A 23,934-nucleotide genomic window follows, 5' to 3' on the forward strand; every position below is an offset into this window, starting at 1 on the left:
GAATATCAATGATAGAGTTGTTGCAGGGATAAGCTATCGATGAAGTTCTCTGGAGATAGATTAATGAGGGCTGTTCAAGAGAAATAATTCAAACAAAGGAATGTAAAAGCAGCAAAATAAGGGCAGTTAGAGAGAGAGAGAAAGCACAAACAAAGAAACATAAAAGCAACAAGATGCAAAGATGTAGGAAATGTCCAGCAGGTCAGGCCGTGCTCATGGTGAGAGGGAAACTGAGTTAATATTACAGATGGACGACCATCAGCAGAACTGGCCAGTTCTCATATAGATAGAGAAAGTGGGCTCTCTGGTGCTTTTGAATTCAATATTGAGTAAGGCAATTTGCTTCAGGTAACTCATAAGAATGTGAAGCTTTTTCTGTCTTCCTTTTCTGATTTCCATCACTTTAATCATCAGTTTTACCTCGTAAACATTTCCTCATGGTCTTGATGGACCTTGAAGTGTCTACCTTCCTGTGTAGAAAGGTTATACTTTCCATCCATTAAAGGGCCCATCAGAATTTCAACGGCATTACCAGTGAGCCAGGCTTTCTGAAGTTGCAAATTGCATGGCTGGATTAATGGTCTCTGCTATTGTATGCATCTGTTAAGTGCTCAAGAAATGTGCATTTTCACAAGTGAGTCATGGTCGGCTAGGCTTCCAGCACTTTGTCTACACTACAATTATAGTTTGAATCAAAGAGCTTGCATTATATAACACAATTCATGGCCTTGGGACCCAAAGTACTCTACTACAATGTCATTTTAGTCACTGTTGTAATGCAGGAAATGTAGCAGCCAAGTTTCAGACTCAATGTTGCACAAACAGAAATGTGATCATGTGACCAGATAATCTTGTTTTTAAATGCTGATTAAGGAATAAATTTGGTTAGGATTTGGGACATAGTCCCTGTTTTTCTTGAAAATGGTGGCATGAGATCTTTTCTATCCACCTGAGGAAGCAGATGGAGTCTTGGTTGAGTAGATAATCTAAAAGTGCAGCACTGTCTGTGCACTCCATTGGATTGTCAGATTGGAATTCTGGGTTTAAAGTCTCTGATGTAGGACTTGAACCCACAACCTTCTGACTCCAAGGTAAGAGTAGAATGCAGTGACTCACACTGGAGCAGTGGCAACACTATAGTACTATTTGTTGGTTGTTAGCACTTTAAGACACCCTGTGATCATGTAGGATGTTATAGAAATGTAAGCACTTCTATACTTTGTGTGCATATAATTCTGACCCATTCTCTGGTTCTGGTTCTGTCTCCCCATACGGAAGCTTTCCAAATTATCCTTGGCTGGAGATCAATCCCATGGGTGCAGGGAGGTGTAAAGAAGAGATGCTTGAGTGCACTGACCAGGAGCAATCAGAAACAATGGAGGGAAATTTTAAAGAGAATTGAATTGGAATTGGTTTATTATTGTCGCATGTACTGAGGTACAGTGAAAAACTTGTCTTGCATACCGTTCATACAGATCAATTCATTACACAGTCCATTGAGGTAGTACAAGGTAAAATAAGAACAGAATGCAGAATAAAGTGTTACAGTTACAGAGAAAGTGCAGTGCAGGCAGACAATAAGGTGCAAGGTCATAACAAGAGTGAAAGCAAAGACACTTTGTTTTTATCTGGCCAGGTTTAGTCCTTCTTGAGGTGTGCTTATCTCACAGAAATGCCTTAGGAAGTGGATCTGAAATACTGCCAGAGAGCCTGGGTACTGTCTCCATGTTTCTATTCTTTAGCTGCTTTTTCTAGACCAATGCCAAGTACAGTTATGAACGAGCAGCTGAAAGACTTGAAGGAAAGGACCAGCATTTATACAAAACAGAAAAGCCAACCGCAGATGCTGGAGATCTGAAATAATAATGCTGGAAACACTCAGCAGGTCAGGCAGCATCTGTGGAGAGAGATAAAAATTTAATGTTTCAGGTCAAAGACCTTTCATCAGAACTGGAGCAACAAACAATCTGTTGGAGGAACTCAGTGGGTCGAGCAGCATCTGTTGGGTAAAGGAATTGTTGACATTTCGGGTTGAAACCTGCACCAGGACCTGATGCAGGGTTTCAACCCAAAACGTCGACAGTTCCTTTCCTCCCACAGATGCTGCTCGACCCACTGAGTTCTAGCAGATTGTGTGTTGGTTCAGATTCCAGCACCTGCGGTCCCTTGTGCCTCCGTCTTTCATCGGAACCAACCTGGAACATTAACTCTGGTTCTCTGTCCATAGATGCTGCCTGACCTGCTGAATGTTTCCAGCATTTTCTGGTTATATTCCTTACATTTCTGGAGCACCTTTCACAACCTCAAGGTATCCCAGAATACTTTGCCACCTGGGAATCTGATTCACACGGGTCCTGATTAATTTAATTACTTGGCTCTCCCTCGGACACACCGCCACTGTCCCCGCACCCCCCCACCCCGCCCCGCAATTGTGAATCCCCACCTCACCTTCAAGCTCACAACTCTACCCCAAGCACTCTCCCCCCACCCAGATGCCATCTGACCCACCCGAAATCTAACAGCACGCACCCGACCACTGTTCCTCCAGACCAACAAACCCCCTCATATGCCAATGACTGTCTCCCCCACCCCCTTCTGACAACCAACCTCCCAACTCAGCTACTGCCGAACCCAACCATCCTGGCGGCCAACTCTTTAAGATATTTAAGATATTTATTTATTAGTCACATGTACATCAACACACAGTGAAATGCGTCTTTTTGCGTTACTGAGAATGTGCTGCGGACAGCCCGCAAGTGTCGCCAGTCTTCCGGCGCCAACATAGCATGCCCACAGCTCCTAACCCGTACGTCTTTGGAATGTGGGAGGAAACTGGAGCACCCGGAGGAAACCCACGCAGACACAGGGAGAACGTACAACAGCTCAGTAGCACATGCAACCTTGCTATTGAATTTCCTGCTGGCTGGCTCTTGGGCAAAATGTCTTTGCAAATGGTGACTAATTTCAAGGGCAGAGTTTTATTTTCCCTTTATTGAGTTGGAGTTGTGCTAGAGTTATGTACTTTACACAGCTCTTAGTATAAATTCAGGAATTGAACTGGTGTCTGAGTCTGTAAAATGGCAAGCAGGATGCTCAGATTTGCATAGCTCTCTGGCCTTGGGTCTGGCTTTTCCAATCACCCATCCACCATCTGACACACTCCCTCTCTCCACCACCAGCACACAGTGACTGCAGTGTGTACATCTACAAAATGCACTGTGGTAGTTACTCTCCCAGGCTACTCCGACAGCACCTCCCAAACACACAACTTCTACCACCAAGAAGGACAAGGGCAGCAGGCGCAGGGGAACACCACCACCTGCAGGTTCCCCTCCCAGTCACACAACTGCCTGAGTTGCAAAACTATTGCTGATCCTTCATTGTCACTGGGTCTAAATCCTGGAACTCCCTCTCCAACAGCACTGCAGGAGCATCTTCACCAGAAGGGCTGCAGCGGTTCAAGAGGGCAGCTCACACCCTCCCTCTCAAGGGAATTGGGGATGGACAATAAATGCTGGCCTTGCCAGTGACTCCCATATTCCAGAATATGAATTAAAAAAAACTGCCAATGGAAAGCAGGAGATGCCAAGAGCAGGTTCTCCTCATAGCTGCTGGGCTCTGCATACTCACCACCACCTTCTCAAGGGCAATCAGGGGGTGATTATGGCTCTGAGTAAGTTGCAGGATGAACTTCAAAAAAGTGTGGCTGAGCTGTGGACAAAACAGACAAAATTGTGGAAAATGCTATTTACAGTCATAGAGAGCAATACAGCATGGAAACAGGCCCTTCAGCCCAACTCGTCCATGCCAAGCAAGGTGCCCATCTAAGCTAGTCCCATTTGCCTGCGTTTGGCCCATATCCCTCTAAACCTTTCCTATCCATGTACCTGTCCAAGTACCTTTTAGATGTTGTTATTGTACCTGCCTCAACCACTCTCACTTTATCTCATTTTTATTCATTGTGGCAGTGAGGGAGACAGTTTAAGCTACATAAACACTTTTTGTGTTTTTTTTAAAACAATTAAATCATTGCCACTAAATCATGTCAGTGCAGTGTTTTACCTCAGTAACTTTGTTTTTTTTCAAAACCCATCCCAGGGTGCACTGCAGATCAGTGCTCCAATCCAGGGACACGATTGGTTTGGATCGTGGAATCTGCTGTCTGGAATCTCAGGTTAGGACAGGGAGACAGAAAACCCTCGGAGCAGCCGAGAAGGGGTCAGCAATGCCAGGAGCGTGTCAGGTTATCCAGCTCATTGCAGTAGAGGCCTGATATTGCAGAATTTGCAGTTTCTGCAATATTGCAATTTAGATAGGGCCTTAGTAGTGAACAATAAATGCAACACCCCCGATCCTGCAAAGAAACGATCATAAAAAATGATTTCCTGGGAGAAGTCCTAACAGTGGATAAGGCAGTAAGCTTCCTGTGACCAGCCTGGCACTAGAAGAGTTCAAGGTCAATAACAAATGCAGATGCTGGAAATCAGAAATAAAAATACTGAAAATGCCAACCAGAAAGTGCTGAAAACACTCCATGGGTCAGGCAGCATCTGTGGAGGGAGAAGCAGTTAAGGTTTTAAGCCGATGACCTTTCATCAGAAGAGTAGAGCTGACTTTAGTAAGATTGGCTGCTCTACTGGAATGCTGGTCTGCAGTAGCTGGTTAGGATCTCCTGAGCATAAGTTATCGTACTTAGTGCAAAGGCACTGCTCTAATATATAACCTGAGAGAATTTTCCTTTTCTGTTTGTGACTCTGAAAATGCCCTCAGGTTATAAAGCAGATGGCACAGGAGGCTATTAATCTTGCTTTATGTCTATTGGTTTTTGTTTGCTTGTATATCTCTGCCGGATAAAAAAAAAATCTGTTGGCATATCTCCCTCTGGCCCCACTTACACAAACTCAATAAGTAAGATTTCCTTGTCAACTAAGTTGATTCCATTGGCAAGAGCATTATTCTTAGCTATTAAAATCTCTCTGATTTGTTTCTTCAACCAGCTTTATGCTGACAAATCTCAAAATAATAACCTGGAACACTCCAGCATCTGGTGAGTAATTTTGAAGCCTAAATACCATGCAAACCGAGTGCCAAAAAGCTACTTTCCAAGCTGCAGTGACACAGTTGTATTGAAATTGTGTCCCGTTGTGGCTCAGTGGGTCGCTCTCTTACCTGTTATTTAGGAAGTCCCGGGCTTGAGTCCCATTCCAGAGGCCCGGACACACAAATTTCCAGGCTGAGGATTAGGTCCTGTAGCACTGAGGGAGTGCTGCATTGTCAGAGGCATGGTGGTCTGATTGAGGCATGAATGAGGCCACATTTATGCTCTCAGATGGATGTAAAATATTCAAGCCCCATTTTTTCGTTTTGTCTCCCCATATGGAAGCTTTCCCGATTATCTTTGGCTATAGATCAATCCCATGGGTGCAGGGAGGTGTAAAGGAGAGATGGTTGAGCACAGAAGAGTCATCTATAGTTTTCAAGTAAATATTTAACCCTTATTTAACACCGCTAATGCAGACTGTGTAGTCATTACCCCAACATTTCCTGCATTATAACTCTGACTACATTTTAAAGAGCTTTGGAACCACTGAATGGTTCAATGTAAATGCAAATTTTTTAAAGTCCTTTTGAATATTCACATTAATATATCAGCGTGAATTTCTTTGTCCATTATTCTAATGGAGATGTATATTCATTAAGCTAAATCTCACTGACTATTGTTTGCAGTTCCAAGCAGAAGCACTGAGGTTGAAACCAGTAAGGCTCAGGTTTTCATGCACGCGCTTTCAAATGCAGATGTCCGCACAGCAGGAAAGTAATAATGATCTGCTTTTACGATGTTGGGATAAAGATTGTGTGGGTCTCTGGGAAGACTTCATTTGCTGTTAATCAAAATAGCACCATGGGATCTTCTAAACTCAGTTGTCGATATTAAATGGAAGACTGAAAGATATGGGGCAAGGAAGGGTAGATGGTGTTATATCCGACATCAGCCAATGGGGCAAAAGGCTTGAGGGCAAAATGGCCTCTGCTTCCAATGTTCCGACTTAAAAGTTCACAGGCCGTCCCTGGGTAACGAACGGGTTCCATTTTTACAGACGTCCAGAAGTCGATTCGTCCTTAAGTTAGAAAATATACAAAAATCACTTGATATGCTAACCACACCTCTATAGTATTGTAATGAATGGCATCCAAAGCACATAAGACTAATCAGAAAGAACAATCACTCAGAGTGGGAGAGAGAGGAAACTGGTTCTGCTGTTCGTAGGAATGAAAGTATGTATGTACATTGGACTTTTGAATTTACTAATATTGTGGAAGCTCGTTTGTATGTAGGGCTGTCCGTAAGCCGGGCGTTTGTAACCCGGGACAGACTGTATGTTTTTCTAATGTAGTTAAGAACAGCCATTAAGAGTGTATTTATTGATAGCGCTGCATCAGCCATTTAGTTGGAGCTTAGGTGGAGCGTGTGACTCACAGCAAATGGTATTTGGGACTGCAAACAGATTCTATTTAAAGACAGAAAAACAGTACATCAACATCCGTCAGTAAAACTGAGTAACTTCTCCAGAAGAGTGCAGTGAGTGGAGGATAGTTACATATAAATTATAAACATCAACCACTTCGAACAGTATGGGGGCCAGCCTTGATTGACAGTGGAATTACCCAATCATTGCCACTCTAGTTTGCCATAGAGTTGCCACTGTAAGCAGTTGAAAATTAAATGTCAAGGGCAGCTGCATCTCTTTAAGTAGCACGTGAAACAAACAGGTTAATGGGTACATTAAGATAGCACACAGAGGGATGCCATGAAAAGACACATGATTACCTTTTAATCCAACTACAGTTTCAGTATTCTAGTATTGAGAGAAGATTTTTCCTCTGATGTTTAATTCAACAATAGAGAAGAAATAAGAAAGAACAATGCAGGATGTCCCAAGGTTATTTAACAGACAATTGGTTACTTTGGGATGTCCACTGGCAAGAAGCAGCCAACTTTCTCTGACCGGCATTCAACAGCCAGTAAATGAATGGATCTGGGTTTGTACTCACAGGAGTGATGAGGGAGAAATGTAGAACAAATAAAACTGCAGAGGCTGGAATCTGAAACAAAAACAAAAGTGCTGGAAGAACTCAGCCAGTTAAACAATATCTGTGGAAAGAGAAACCAGTCAACATCTTGGGTTAGGGACCCTTCCTCAGGACTGCGGGAAGAGTGGAGGGGTTACAGTTTTCCTGTAACTGTATCCCTTCCTTCTTCTTTTCAAATCAAATCATGGGATATTTTACATCCATTTCTACAGCAGGCAAAGCCTCTGCTTTATATTGTGCCTGAAAAGGCAGCACAAACAGTCATGCAGTGCACCCTTCATATTCCACTGGTCTGCTGATCCAGCTTATAGGCCTCTGACTCAAGAGGCAAAAGGGTTACCTGACAGAGCCAAACTGATGCTGAAAGTAGATTAGGTTAAGCCAGCAGAGTGATGCTGAGACAGAGGTAATTATTTTCATTATCAGTATGGAGCCAATTTCTTCAGTGTAAAATTGAAGCCACTTGTTCAGTTCTATGGCTGACTTTGACCAAGCTGCTTGTGATTTGAATTGTGTGCTTCAATAACATATATTCTTTCAAACTGGAGACTCCCTACAGTACTGGAAGAAATGTTTACCTCACTCGCATGGAGTCAGGGCACTTTGTTATGAGGAGCTACAGATAAATTCTCAACGGGCAGATCGAGCGTGGTGCCCTCTTGGTTGTTGTATTTCCAGGCGATTTGGTGGAGTGGAACTTTAGCAGAGGAGGCTTCTGGCTGGATCGAGAGGGAGAATGCCTACTAGTGACTCTTCCAAAATGACATCATAGACCTCTTATAGCAGCTTCTGGAGTTCAGCAAGCAAACATAGGAAATGAGCCCACTCTATTGTCACTGGTAATCTGATGTATTCTTCCTGCTGTGTTGTTGAAATGTTGCCTGAAGGGTCTAATTAATTTTCAGTTTTTGTACTCCTTACTTGCTTCATCACTGTATCCTCCCGCCAACATTGGCTCCCACCCCCAACAACTTCCCCCAACGCACCTGTCCATCAGCATTAATCTTTCACATTCTTTAAATCTGACTTACTCCTGGGCTGTGTACTGAATGCGAATTATGAAATGAGGAGAAATATACAACAGAGCAGGTATTTCCATTTATTTGGCACGTTTCATCCGTTGAAGCATCTTAAGGTTTAACATGAGCATTTTGTCAAACAAAAATTGATGCAGAGCCATATTAGGGCAGGTGACCAAAAGCTGGGTCGGAGATAGGTTTTAAGGAGCATTTTAAGATGGGAAGAAGTTTGTAGAGAATATCCTAGGCTCCTAACCACATACCAGTTCCCAAGCACAAAAAAAAACATTATTTAATTTTCTGAAGTTCCAAGCTCCCTTTGTGGCATTTGAACTTAAAACGTCAGATAATTAATTTGAACTAGTGAATTCCAGTCCAGTAATTAAACCTCTGTATTGCCACAGCCAATACTCAAACATTGAAATCAATCAATTACATATTTTAAATGATTAAAATTAACCATAAGCATAGAACCATAGAACAATACAGCACAATACAGGCCCTTCAGCCCACCATGTTGTGCCACCCTTATGTGCAACACTTATGAAAATTTGACAAACCTCAGTTTATTTTTTTTAAGTAGAAATTACTGATACCATGCTCCCTTGCAGCCATTCCGCTCCATTCAAAGGAATGTGCTCACTGTTCCTGTACCAGGTCTAACCTCATGCAGGTTCAGTGGGCAGACTGCTCAGGGTAAGAGTCCAATACCATGAACAGTCCAGTGTCAGAGTCATTTGGGAAATTGCCAGTCAAGAGCAGCTATGAAGTTTGGGATTTCCACATTCACATGGCAACCCCACACACCGGCATCTTTGAAGCACAATGCCAGCACCTTCCTGCAAAATCTGCCTGTTTCCCAGTATACTTAAATAGGGAGGGCACAGGTTCCACCATTCAGTTACTGGGATTTCAAGGTTCCCATTTGTTGCCATGAGTTTCCCCAGATGCCTGGGTGAGGACCTGCAACAGGCTCCGCCCTATGGTAAACCATGGTCAGCTGAACTGGCGGTTAGTGCTAAGCGCCTGCAAAAGGGAAGTCCAGCAAGGGCATTATTTTTTCAGGGGGTTCTGCCCTCCTCCCAAGTCAGAGCTGATATCAATGGCACATTGCATTGCAAGGGGGAAAAAATAACCTTCACCCCATGAGATGCTGTGGTCTGGGCATGCACTGCAAGAACACAAGAGTGAAAGCAGCATTGATATGATTAGTACTTGTAGTTTTTAAAAGGGTGTTGGATAAGCATTTAAAAAGGAAAATTTATGGGGTTACGGAGGAAAAGGATTGTGATTCGAGTGGGCTAGTACAAGCATGATGGTCTGAACAGCCTCTTTCTGTATTCTGTACAATGCCAATGGACTTTGCCTGCCTTTGCCCCTTCAGCAGTTTCATAATGGCCCACAATTTTGTTTTAGTGTGCTTTCATCTGTGCTGCCTTCTCAACGGTGACACAAGCTTTGTAGAAATCCTGTTAAACATGCCCATCTATTTGCTGATTGACTGACCAGCTAACTGACCAAGAAATATGATCATTCAGAATCAGTTACCCAGCTGAGATTAATCAAAACAGCAGAGGTTTGAAGTCATTTGTTGTCAGTAAGTGTTCCAACGAAGAAAACAAAATGAACCATAAACAAGGAATGAAGTCGATAGATTAATACAGCATCTATCAATCCTCCTTCCAAATCAAAGCTGATACTGTGGAATGCATCCAGTAAACTGTGAAGTACAGAGTTCACATAAGCAGTTGTCCGAATGGTCTAGGCATTTCCAGAAGAGGCTTTTTATAAATGGGGATTTGCAGCCTGTTTGTGTTTGAGACACGGTGTTCTTGGAAGCCATGTATGACTAGATGTCGATTTCCTCGATTCCTCAGAGGGTCATCTCAGCTGGTGCTAGGGGGAGGAATGGGGGTGCAGTGCGGGGTGAGGTCATCTTGGCATTGCCCATTCCTTGTGCGACTGGGTCCTTAATCTCGCCAAAGGATGTTGGCAGAGGGGGATGGAGCAGATCTGTTGATTCTCTGAATGAAAGGCAGTCAGCGAGCAAGTTATCATTGGAGGAGGCAGTGATGCATCTGTCTCAGAGGCCTGGGAATAGACCAGCCACCTGGCATCTTCCCTGGGCAGCAGCACATGGCACAAGAAGATGTGCAAAGGGAAAGAAAGAGCCTGCTGTGTAGGGAATTTAAATCGAATATCTTCAGCTTGAAGTTAAAAGTCAAGGTCGAGTTTATTGTCATATCCACAAGTACATGTGTGCACAGGTGCAATGAAAAACTTACTTGCAGCGGCATCACAGGCACAGAGCATCAGATAAACAGCATTCACAAGAAAAACATAAATTATTCACAATTTTTACAAGAAAGAACACAATTAGAACAAAAACAAAACAAAGTCCATTGCAGTGCAAAGTGGTCCCAGTGTTGCTGTACTGAGGTAGGATTAGGGTTGTGCCGGTTGGTTCAAGAACCAAATGGTTGAAGGGAAGTAGCTGTTCCTGAACCTGGTGGCGTGGGACTTCAGGCTTCTGTACCTCCTGCCCGATGGTAGCTGCGAGAAGATGGCACGGCCCGGATGGTGGGGATCTTTGGTGATGAATGTTGCCTTCTTGAGGCAGCGCCTCCTGTAGATACTACCGATGGTGGGGAGGGATGTGCCCGTGATGTATTGGGGCTGGGTCCACTGCTCTCAGCAGCTTCCTGTGCATTCGAATTGCCATCCCAGACCGTGATGCAACTGGTCAGGACACTTCCAAAGGTCTGCACAAGGTCAAAGTCACAGTGGAGTTTACTGTCACACATACACAAGTCCGTGTGTGCACAGGTGCAATGAAAAACTTCCCTGCAGCAGCATCACAGGCACAGAGCGTCAGAGACACAACATTTACAGGAGAATCGTAAGTTTAAAAAAAAATTTTACAAGAAAGAACACAATTAGACCACAAAAGAAGTCCATTGTAGTGCAGAGTGGTCCCAGTGTTGCTGTATTTTAAGACACTCCTTAAAACCCATCTCCTTGATTGAATTTTTGGTCACATGCTTGTGGCTCAGAATCAAACTGATGTGAAACTGAGCGATAAAAAGCAGTGGTGCTATTTTTACTCCATAGTTTGAGCTGTTGGCCAATGGGCTTCTCTGAGTTATATAGAATTACACAGCATTTACGGCAGAGGAACAAATCATCCGACCCTATATTTATGCTCCATATGTGGCTGAAGAAGACGAAAGAAATCCCCAGTGATTCTCCTGGTACAGTTTGGTGGATCTGGGGGCAGCAATGGACACTGCTCATGGTGAAAAATGGCCTCTTGGCAAGAGTGAGCATACAAAGAGAGAACAAGAGAACAGTTCATGAATTCACTTTCACCTCCCCCATGGTAAATGCAGGATTCTGGTTGACTGCACTAATTATTTGGCCACACCAAATGGTTGAGTGCACCAATCGGTCGACCACACCAATTGATTACACCAATTGGTTGACGGCACTGGTTGTCCACACCAGTTGGTTGACCGCATCAGTTGATTACTCCAATTGGTTGATGGACCAGTTGACCACATCAATTAATTGACCAACTTATGGGCTCAGGAAGTTGCTGCTCTGTGATAAGAGTGCTTAGGCTGAGTGATGCTGCCCCCAAGAATTACTGAGAGTAAACCGACTTCTGGCCTGAATTACATATGTATCAAAGTTTAGGAATGAGGAAAAGTAATTTGACCCATCGTATCCTGCCTTTAATAGTAATGGTACCAAATTCCATTTCTATAAGCTATTAAATGCAGCAAAATATCTCAAGTGCCTTCACAGGAAATATAGAAAACATAGTTTAATTCTGAGCTGCAAAAGTGAATAAAAGCTTAGTCAAAGAGGTAGGTTTTAAGGGGAATCTTACAGGAGGAGAAAGAAGAGAGGAGGAGAGGTTTAGGAAAGGAACTCCAGAGCATAAGGAGCAAGGAGCTGAAGGCACGTCCATTAGTGAAGTAGTGGTGGAAATCAGTGGTGCTCAAGTCCAGGAGTGGAGGAGCACAGAGGTCTTGGGGTTGCAGATCTAGGAGTAGAATACTGAGTTAGGGTGGGATGAAGGGGAAGGAGAGTCTTGAAAATAAGGATGAGAAATTTAAACTCAAGGTTTTACTTGACCAGGAGCCAATGCAGGTCATTGAATAGAAGATGGCGCGAGTCAGGACATGGTACTTGGAATGAGGGAGAGTGTGCAGGAGTGCATTGAAATGGTCAGGCTCAGAGATAACGAAATGTCCAACACTAGAGGGCATGCTTTTACGGTGAGAGGAGGTTGGGAGATGTGCAGTGCAAGTTTTACGTAGAGAGTGGTGGGTGCCTGGAATGCGTTGCCAGGAGTGGTGGTGGAGGCAGGTATGATAGTGGCGTTTAAGAGGCTCTTAGATAGACACACAAATATGCAGAGAATAGAGGAATATGGACCATATGCTGACAGAAAGGATTAGGTGTCATTAGCTTAATTAGTTCAGCACAGACATTGTGGGCCGAAGGGCCTGTTCCTGTGCTGTACTGTTCTATGTTCTATAGCAAAAGCCTGGATGACCACTTAGTCAGGCACTATCCATGCCCTATCCCAACTCCTAAACCTCTCTCCTTCTCCCTCCACATGAATGAAACAGGACCATTGACATATCCGTAATTGTTAATGCCCTTCCTTTATATAAACTGATCTGTTCTCTGGTTGCTTGCTGCACATAACCATTGTCCAGTGAGGTGAAACAGTTCTGAAGGGTGAATATTTGAGAGTTATCCACACCTCTTTCAGGGAGAAGATGCAATGATAATGATGAATGAATCTCTTTAAAATGGCAGTCTTGTTTTGACTCTGAAATCAGTCAGACCTGAAAGCACAGTTCAGGATTTTGGTGCCAGGGCACTTCTGTTGCCTCATCTGTGGAGAAGGCTGAAGCAGGCAATTCACCATCCACACAAAACACCAAATATCCTGCAATTATCCTGGTTCCTCAGACAGACTCCAAACTGCCCTGTTTTCCCCAGGATGTCAGCCAACTGCCAATAAAATAACCTCGGCCTCTCTGCTGCTCCAATACCAGCTCATCAAATGCAAGTCTGCTTTCCCACCCAGGAATCAAGATTGCCCCTTCCTGGCTCCCAGCCCATGTGCTAATGTGATATTACATCCCAGTAATTGTTACCTGGGAATCCTCTTTAAAGGATAAATCTTTGAAGTGCCGAGACTGAGTAGAACTCTCGGTGAAAAGGACAGATGTAGCTTTAAATATTTACCACGCAGACAACAGTGGTTATATTGTTCTGTATGCCATTGATTTTTGTGTCACCTTCAAAGTGACGCATGCGAGCAAATGGAATTTTCCTTTCTTAATGGAAATGAAATGCTTAGTTAAGTAGCTACATGTCTCGATGTAATTGTGCCTTTGGATCCGGAAGGAAGGGGGAATAACAGTTATCGAATACCTCATCCTAATTGCTGCTTCGCAAAGAGGTAATTAGAGGGAGATTGAAGTCAGCCATGATCTTTGAATTCCTAACACCTGTGCCCTTCCTCCCTCCCCTTATCAGACAAGCTAAGGCTCAGAGTTTCCACTAATGGGGCAGCTCGGGGAGATGGCATGGCACTCTCACTTGCGACCTTAACTTGCTGCCCAAGCACATCATGATCCTGATTGGGCTCATTGGTCAGGAAGAGGAGTGTGGGGGTGAGTTCAGGGAGCCTGCAGCTGCTTAAAAGATCTGCAGCAACACTTTAAAGAGGTTACGGTGTCACGATGACCAGCAACCAGCAGGAGTTTGTGGCACAAGTAAATGGGGTCTGAAAGGCTGCAGATGGGCAGAGGAAAATCACGACTGGGAAAGATTAAACAAGGGGAGGTTTGGATTTCAATATGGGCAAGGCTCCAAGTCCCAGAATGACCCCCAACCCACCACAATAAGAAACATTGTGCCTCATAGTGCTTTTTGAAGAATGTATTTAAATTACTCTCTGCAAAAATGAACTTACTTAGCAACCAACACACACAAACACAAACATACACACAGCTGATTCATTTTCCTAAAATGACCTACAGGGATGAGTTGTATCTGATAATTGGATAAGTCACTCCAGACTTGAATTTGAATTAAGCGCACATGTACTGTCAGTGCCACTCCCCAGTAAAAGTGTTCTCAAAGAATTAGCAGCATTGGATTATAAATAGTATTTGATATCCTGCCCAGTCTGGTCCTGAGAAAACTTCGCCTTCATTTCACTGATGCCTCATTTAGTGACATTAATGTTGAAGGCAATACATCAAAGGTCAAGCAATTTGACCATGAGGGATATAACTCTGAATAAGAGACCTGATTAATTGTAATAGGAACTTTGGCTTCGTGGACCTGGCACTGTCTTCAAATCTTATCCAATTCCTCTTCAGGATTGGTATGCAGAGAATTATGTACTGTATGTTCATTTTGTAGATTTGGTCGCTGCTTGTATCATGGTAGAAGTATACTTTACATCTTATAAATCTCTCAGCAAAGCAGAAAAGATATATTTCTGTGATTGTCAAATTTCAATCTTTACTGGCTCATACCTCTCACCATTTGATTCAAATTCTGAACTTGGTTCTCTGATCTCAGCAGCAGGAGAGTGGTTGGAATTTTTCAGTTAATAATAAGTGGATCCACATTTAATTTCCTTCCCTGGTTGAACTGGAGCCATTTGTAGAACCAGACCAGGTGGAGGTGGTAGATTCACTTCCTTGAAGGGCATTAACCTTTACGACAAGCTGGCTGCTTTTGTGATCATTTTATTCTGTTCCCTTATGCACCAACCTCATTCTCTCCTGGGCTCTCAGACTGTGAGAGCAAGAGGAACAATTACGAATAAAAGATATTAAACTGGGCACATAAGTCTGAAAAATTAAAATATTACAATAGTAAAGCCAATAGTAACAGGAAGTGAGGTCAAAACTTAGAAGTATAATGAGGCTCAATGGTAGAATCTCAAGAGTGTGAAAGAAAGTAATTCAGCCCACTAAACTGTGGCACAGTGGCACAGCTGGTAGAGCCCAACCTCACAGCTGCAGCGACCCAGGTTCAATCCTGACCTCGGGTGCTGTCTGTGTGGAGTTTGCACGTTTTCCCTGTGACCATGTGGGTTTCCCCCCAGATGCTCCGGTTTCCTCCCACATCCCAACAACATACGGGTTGGTAGGTTAATTGGCTGCTGTAAAATGCCCCTAGTGTGTAGGTGAGTGGTAAAATCTGAGGGGAGTTGTTGGGAATGTGGGGAGAATAAAATGGGATCAGTGTAGGACTGGTGTAAATGGGTGGTTGATGGTTGGCAGTGACCCAGTGGGCTGAAGGGCATTTTTCCTTGCTGTATCTTTCTATTGTAACTATGACTCCTTCATAGACCAATTCATCCCACTCTCACTGCTCTTTCTTCACAGTCCTGCAGACTTTTCATGTAATTATCCATTTCCCTTTTAATGATTAATTTTGAATCTATTTCTACTGCCCATCAGTCTGGATTAGATTTAAACTCCCGTCCAAAAGAAGAAAAGGACACTATTCAGCTTTAGTGCTTAAAAAGGGGTGTTGTTTGTATTTCAAATTCTATGTCAAAATGGGCAGGTTGCTTAACAAATGTTCCTCGTGTGTGCTTTGAAATTGTTTTGGCATTCAGTGATCACAGGCTCCGTGTAGGCCTGAGTTAGTCGAGGATAAATGCAGAGCCACTTTGCCAAGAAACACTCTACTTGGATCAGGAGGTTTTTTGACTTCCTCGAGAATAAGTGACTTTCAATTTTAATTTGCCTTGTTAAATCATTCCTCCTTCCTCTGAACCTACATTTAAACTAAGGTACAGCACAGAACAGTTTCCCTAATAGCATGGGCCATGGCAACAGTAAGTAATGAGAGCGCTTCTAATGCGTGGCTCATTACAAATTACCACACCGCTGTAAATTTATGTGATAGGATGCTTAGCAGAAAATAACATTATCAGGGATTTTAAGCTTTGTTTTTTTCCATGGGAGTGCCAGGTTAGGGAGAAGGGATGAGGGGAGGTGGTTGAAGACCTCATACCTACATTATGCAGTTAGTTATCCCAGGTTCATGTACTTGTCATTGAGTCACACACACAGCATGGAAACAGGCCCTCCAGCTCAATGGATCCACACGACCATCAACCACCTGTTTACACTAATCCTACATTGATCCCTTTTTTATTCTCTCTGCGCTTCCATCAACTTTCTCCGGATTTTACCACTCACCTGTACATGAGGGGCATTTTACAGCGTCCAATTAATCCACCAACCCGCACGTTTTTGGGATGTGGGAGGAAACTGGAGCACCCAGGGGAAACCCACGCGGTCACAGGGAAAATGTGCAAACCCCACACAGACAGCATCGGAGGTCAGGATTGAACCTGGGTCTCTGGAGCTGTGAGAAAGCGGCTCTACCCGCTGTATTACTGTACTACACTTACTTGTGTGTATTGTTTTTTTTAGATTCATCTTTTAAGCTCAAACAAAGATTGGCATGCCTGCAGAATGGAAATAATTAGATTCAGAATGCAGTTGAGGTCTTGTGAGGGGTGAGTTCAGAAACATTTAGGGATCGTATCTAACATTATTCATTCCCAGGATATCAGCTCACTGCGAAAGCCAATATTTATTGTTCGGTCATTTCAGAGGGCAGTTAAGAGTCTGTGGGTCTGGAGTCACATATAGATCGAACCTGATTCAGGCAGCAGACTTCCTTTCCTGAGGGACATTAGTGAACCAGCTGGGATTTCAAGATTATCCATTATTTTCATGGTCGCAATTACTACTGTAAGCTTTTAATATTTATTACTTGAATGTCATCCAGAGGGTGGTGAGTCTTCAAAATTCTCTCCCCAAGAAAGTTATGGAGACTCAGTATATTCAAGACAGAGATCAAGAGTATTTCAGACGTTCAGGGAGTCGGGGTTAGTGCAGGAAAGCAGAAGATCAGATAGGGTTTCAATGAATGGCAGAGCAGGCTCAAGGCATCAAATGGCCTACTCCTCTTTCTAGTTCTTATTTCCCAATTGTCCTGGTGGGATTTGAACTCCTGTCCCCAGATCAATATTCCTGACCTCCGGATCATTAGTCGGTTGACATAACCAATAAGCCACTGCCCTCTTAATCAAAAGTATTCTGTTCCTGATGATTTTGTTTCCCCAATGAGCTGAACTAATGGGCCCTCTGGGCAAGACAAGCAATTTCATGCCAATTTGTGCTGAAGGACAAGCACTGTTCTTTTCGCTGAGACTTATCTATACCAAAGTAGGCTGAATTTCATTTCATTTAAGGTCTTCAGAGTTAATATAAACCATAATCTCTCACACCGGCAGAATGACATTAGACTCAAGCCAAGTCCCAGGGGAGGAATAGATAGTCCACCAGTTCCCCACTGGGCCCAGTTTCCTGTGGTGATTCCTTCCAAAATATTTGGAAGAGCGACAATTATTTTTGACATCATTATCCAGTCCTGTTATTAGGAGATAACGTTCTATTAAAAATTTACATTTCATGAACATTGCCATGACATTTTTAAAGTGCCATTTATTTCAGTCTTCTAATTAGTCTTTCAATTATGGAGTGTTAAGTGAACTGAGAAAACCTGGCCAATTATAAGCAGAGCTGGCTAAGAAGTTAACAGCAGAACCCATTTCATATAAAGTGTCAGTGGCTCTGCGTGCCGTATTTTTCAAGTCTTCAGAGGAGGTGGTGGAATCGGATACAGTTACAACATGTAAGAGGCATTTAGACAGACACTTCAATCGACAAGACACAGAAAGATGCAGTCCTAATGCAAGCAATTGTAGATGGGCAGATAGGTCAGCATGGATGTGGTGGGTCAAAGGGCCTGGTTCTGTTATGTCCGACAACATGACTATGACACTCAGCAGCTCAGAATCTGCAAAGTTAACTCTGTTTCTCTTTCCACGGCTGTTGCCTGACCTGCTGAGTGTTTCCAATATTGTCTGTTGAGGTCTGGAGGTTACTAGGTGCAACAGAGCCCTGAAGGCTGGGTTGCCAATGGTTCTATGTTGTACAGGACTTCCCTTCATTCAAAAGGAAATAGACTGTCTCATATGAAACCAGTCCAGGATGCTCTGTTCCCTTTATGATTTTCCTGATGATTTTTATGATTCTCCATCCACAAAGGTTGAATCCTGGGCCAAAAAAAGACCCAGTAGCCAGGATTTTGCTGTCAGTGGAGAGAATTAAACATTGCCAGCACCCTGCTGACTGCAAAGTTCACAGAAACATACCTTTGCAATGATTCTTCCAGTGGGGACTTGGCAACAGCTAGGGAACCCTGCCTGGCAAGGCTGAAGCCCCACCCATGGCGACAGGCCCCACCCACTGCAAGCCTGCCCACTGTAACACTGCTGCAACAGCAGTAGCAGTCTTACACACAAAATGCTGGAGGAACTCAGCAGGTCAGGCAGCGTCTATGGAGGGAAATAAACAGTCGACGTTTTGGGCCGAAATCCTTCATCTGGACTGGAAAGGAAGAGGGCAGAGGTCTGAGTTCCTCCAGCACTTTGTGTGTCCAGCATCTGCAGAATCTTGTGTATCTCAGCAGTAGCAGTCTAATGCCCTCCTTTGACAGCTAAGCTGGTCAGGGGTGTGGCCCAGCTGACTGTCATTTGGCTACTGGAGGTTGCTGCTGTAAGAAGGAGGGAGGTTGGAGCAGGGGTTTCACCTCAGTCACACAATAGAGACATAGAGTCATACAGCACAGAAACAGGCCCTTTGGCACAGCTCGTCCATGCCAACCAAGTTGCCTACCTGAGCTAGTCCCATTTGCCTGCATTTGGCCCATATCCCTCTGAACCTTTCCTATCCACGTTCCTGTCCAAGTGTCTTTTAAGTGTTGTAATTGTATTTGTATTTGTTTATTATTGTCTTGCAAACCGATCGTACAGGTCAATTCATTACACAGTGCAGTTACATTGAGTTAGTACAGAGTGCATAGATGTAGTACAGGTAAAAACAATAACAGTACAGAGTAAAGTGTCACAGCTACAGAGGAAGTGCAGTGCAATAAGGTGCAAGGTCACAACAAGGTAGATCGTGAGGTCATAGTCCATTCATTGTATAAGGGAACCGTTCAATAGTCTTATCACAGTGGGGTAGAAGCTGTCCTTAAGTCTGATGGTACGTGCCCTCAGGCACCTGTATCTTCTACCCGATGGAAGAGGAGAGAAGAGAGAATGTCCCGGGTGGGTGGGGTCTTTGATTATGCTGGCTGCTGCACCAAGACAACGAGAAGTAAAGACAGAGTCCAAGGAGGGGAGGCTGGTGTCCGTGATGTGCTGGGCTGTGTCCATAGCTCTCTGCAGTTTCTTGCGGTCATGGGCAGAGCAGTTGCCGTACCAAGCCGTGATACATCCAGATAGGATGCTTTCTATGGTGCATCAACCACTTCCTCTGGCAGCTCGATCCATATACCCACCACCCTCTGCGTGAAAAACTTGCCCCTCAGATTTCCTTTAAACCTTTCCCCTCTCACCTTAAGTCTACACCCTCTAGCTTTAGACCCCCCCTTCCTTGGGAAAAGGACTGTGACCATCCAACTTATCTACGCCCATCATGATTTTATAAAACTCTATAAGGTCACCCCTCAGCCTCCTTCGCTCTAGTGCAAAAAAGCCTCGGGGATGAGATGTAATGGACTGCTCCGTGGTTTCAGTATGGGATAATATTGCTTATATAATTTTCCAAAGCCAGGCACCCACCCTACAAGGGAGACACGAGAGACTGCAGATGCTGGAATCTGGAGCAACAAACAATCTTCTAAACGTTTTGGGTCGAAACCCTTCATCAGGTCCTGTCAAGAATTCCTTTCCTCCCACAGATGCTGCTCGACCTGCTGAGTTCTTCCAGCAGATTGTTTGTTGACCCACCCTACAAGGATTGATTCCCTGGCAGGCCCTGTGCTAAATGCCCCCCGGAAACTATTTGTCCTTGGATCAGGTGCATGCACTGCCGGCTTCCTGCTGACCTCCAGATTAATTGAAACTTACCTCAGAGTGGGAGCTTCCAGGATCCAATGGAATCCTTCCTGATTCCGAACCCTTTCTCCTGTGTTTGAGGAACAATGTTGTTACCAGCCCTGTCAATCATTCAGGTTGCTCTCTTGTGTAGGGAGGAAGGGGAGGTGGGTGCACTGGCTTCCCCAAGGAGGTTCTGACAGGAGAAGAAGGGGCGGCTGTAAGGAGAACAAAAGTAGTTCAATCATTATTATTCATCACAGAGCTGTTGAGTGTTGGCTCAAGATCTGACGAAAATATTTTGACTATAAAACAAAGCTGTGCCAAATTGCCACTTAATGAGGAAAAGCTTTTCAAGTCAACAGCACTGCCAGCATTCTCTCCCAATGTTACTCTGTAACATATTGTCCAGCAACGAGTAGGCCAAATCCTAGCCACTCCTTTCAAGGAGTTCTTGGAGGGAGCCTCAGGATATTTTGAGTTATGTGTTTGAAGCTGAATGAAATATTGGCAGGCTCGTTTGTACTGCACTCCTTGTGGGCAGCAGTGCTTTGAAGTGGATGGAATTCTCCACGGTGGAGATCATCTGCAATGAGTGAGCAAGTATTCATGCATCTTATTTGCATTAAAGGCATCTCAGCCTGTAATGGGAGCCTCTGACCAGTTGTGGGAAACAGGTGCACAGTGACACAGTTAGTGATGTGAAAACACTGCACCGAACTTGTGCATTTCAAAGAATTCTGCAGTGGTACCAAGCATTAGTAGAATCAAACGCAGAGACAAGACAGACAGCCTGTAGTATATTACCATATATAAACATACTATAGTCAGTTAGATAAGAGCAACAGTGTGCTGTGCATTTCTATATATGGGCATACACCAGAGATTCGGGAATCTGAAGCAACAAACAATCTGCTGGAGGAACTCAGTGGGTCGAGCAGCATCTGTGGGGGGAGAGGATTTGTCGATGTTTCAGGTTGAAACCCTGCATCAAGACTGAGAGTGGAGAGAGGGGAGATGGACAATATAAAGGGGGGGGTGGAGTTGGTGAGATAGGGGCCGAGGTGATTGGTGGACTGAAGAAAGGTGAAGAATGACGGGCAAATCGAGCCAGGTAGGAAGGGGGAGGGGTGGTGTTGAGAGACAGAGGCAGGTGGATGATGGATGGAGGCAAGGGTCCTGGATCTGAAGTGTTAACTGTTCCTTCTTCCACAGACGCTGTCTGACCTGCTGAGTGTTTACAGCATTTTCTTTTTTTGTTTCAGATTTCCAGCATCCGCAGCTTTTGGATTTTCAGTCCCTTCCGGAATCTGGAGGATTCCACATGTATTAGTTTGAGTTCCTTTCGAAAGCAACCATGACTTCTTGATATTTATTTTTGAGTTCTAATGTACTTGTTAAGTTCCGGACAGCCCAACTTGCCGATGCTAGTGCTTATGTTGCACATGTGCCTCCACCCTTCTTACCTCATCTCACCTGTCACAAGCCCAGAAGGAGTCCAAACTTTGATCCTGGTTAAGCCTGGCAGTGTCCTGTGTTAGGAGGCCTAGACCAGGGGCAGCTGAACCCTGCTGTAGATCGCCATCCTGCAGCCCCGCTGCATAATACCCCCATGACGGTCGGGTGCAGACAGGTTTGGGCTTGCCTGTGATGCAGCCTAAGTTGAACAGCCCTGCGACACAGGCTCACCTGGAAGCACACACAAAGAGCTGTTACTGAGGCAAGGTATCAGAGAGATGCTGCTGTCTGGATGGAAAACACGATGATGCTGAAGGAACTCAGCAGGCCAGGCAGCATCTGTGGAGAAAAGCAGGCGGTCAACGTTTCGGGTCAGGACGCTTCTTCAGGACTGAAGATAGGAAAAGGTGAAGCCCAATATATAGGAGGGAAAAGCAGAGCAGTGATAGGTGGACAAAAGAGGGGAGGCGGGTTGGGCACAGGGTGGTGATAGGTAGATGCAGGTAAGAGCTAGTGATAGGCAGGTGCGGGGGAGGAGGGGAGAGCAGATCCACCGGCGGATGGGTCAAAGGTATGGGGAGAAAGGAAGAAAAAAGAGGCTAGGAAAGGGAGGAAGAGAAGAACCATGGCGGGTGGGGTGGGGGTGTAGTGTTGTGGGGAAGGGTGTGGGATTACCTAAAGTGGGAGAATTCAATATTCATGCAATTAGGCTGCAATGTTCCAAGACAGAAAATGAGGTGCTGTTCCTCCAGTTTGCGCTCCCTCCAGACCTCGCTCTCCAAGATGTGCCCGGGACTGTTATTTTTCGTCATTCTCCACCCAAGCTTTTCTCCACGGATGCTGCCTGACCTGCTGAGTTCCTCCAGCGTCATCGTGTTTTTCATCCAGATTCCAGCATCTGCGGTCCTTTGTTTCTCTGCTGCTGTCTGGAGCCACATCCCAGTTGGAACCAATAGGAGAGGAAATGTCAGGGGAGATTGTAAAAGGAATGAGAACAAAAACTATTTAATGAGGAAAAGTTAGCAGACCTGGGGCAATTTCCAGCACCACATACACACCTGGCTGGTGCTCCTATTCCTCAGAGGTGAGGGCAGATGACACTAAACTCAGTGCGTTTAGCAGTGCCAGCTGTGGTTTGGTTGGTCACACTCTTCTCTCTGAATCCAAAAGTTTTGGGTTCAAATCTCACTCGAGAGATGTGAGCACAAGAACCTAGGCTGCCTCTCTGCTGCAGCCTTGAGGGAGTGCTGCATGGCTTTTGGATGCGATATAAAACCCTCAGGTAGATGTAGAAGATCCCAGGGCTCTATTTAAAGTTCACCCAGGGGCCAATATTTATTGTTCAATAAAATCACCCGAACAAGTTATATGGCCATTACCACAGGACTGTTTGTGGGAGCTTGCTGTGCAACAAATTAGCTGCCACGTTTCCTACATTATTACAACAACCACATTTCAAGAAGCACTCATTGCCTGAGAGGAAGGTGAAAGATGCTATAGAAATCAAGCTTGTCTTTCTTTCAGCTGTGCCACACTATAAGCAGGCATCGTTTTTGTTTCCATGTAGAATGCAGTGGGTAAGATCAGCATTCATCACTGTAACACCAGTCTCCAGATCACTCAGATTTCCAGCAAACGTTCAATCAGGATGCTGCAGAGAAAAGCAAGCTTCCAAGAAATCAAACCTCCTGCAATGAACTGGCATGAGTCAACAGAAAAACATTCCCTGACGAATGAACTGTTTTAATAAATAGTGGCTGTGGATTATGAGAGATTAACAGACCTTTAAAAAGTCTATTGGGGGCAGCCACTTTAATTCCCACCATAAACAACACGATAAGAATAATCTATCTTGAGATAGATAATGAGTTTTGTTTTATATTTCAAAAATAAATTTTATTCATAATAAAATATATGCAAAAGAAGAAACAGTGCAAAACTTTTACATTCATGGTACACATGACACACATGGCCACTAGTAATGCTCCCGAGATTGATGCATTAATAGCAAAAGTACGTTGGACCTTTTTTAAAGCACCTTTAACTGATTGTGGCCTGGGACGAGATGTGATGCAGTGTTATTGCCATTAATTGGAATAATTTATGGTGAGATGCTGGAGTGTGATAAGCTGGTGGAATGAAGCAAGAGAGTTTGAATTTTGGAAGCTTGTTTCTCTTCCAGTTAAAACTGTGGCTGCATTTTGTCAATATCTTGGTGCAGAGAAAGACAAGAAACATTACTAAGTCTGATTTCATTTGCCTGATCTACAAGTGCGTCCCTGCAATTTACTTATGTAATTAGAGCAGTTTTCCAATAAATCAGCATGTTATTTTTCCAAAGTGTACATT

General features: G+C 44.2%; 1 protein-coding gene across 3 annotated transcripts in view; it reads left to right on the plus strand.

Annotated features, from left to right (window-relative positions):
- Positions 1 to 23,934, plus strand: part of asic1b (acid-sensing (proton-gated) ion channel 1b) — a 641,514-nt gene that overhangs the window by 527,754 nt on the left and 89,826 nt on the right. The gene's annotated exons all lie outside the window — the stretch shown is intronic.

This window comes from Pristis pectinata, chromosome X, assembly GCF_009764475.1.
Source record: "Pristis pectinata isolate sPriPec2 chromosome X, sPriPec2.1.pri, whole genome shotgun sequence".
NCBI lineage: Eukaryota > Metazoa > Chordata > Chondrichthyes > Rhinopristiformes > Pristidae > Pristis > Pristis pectinata.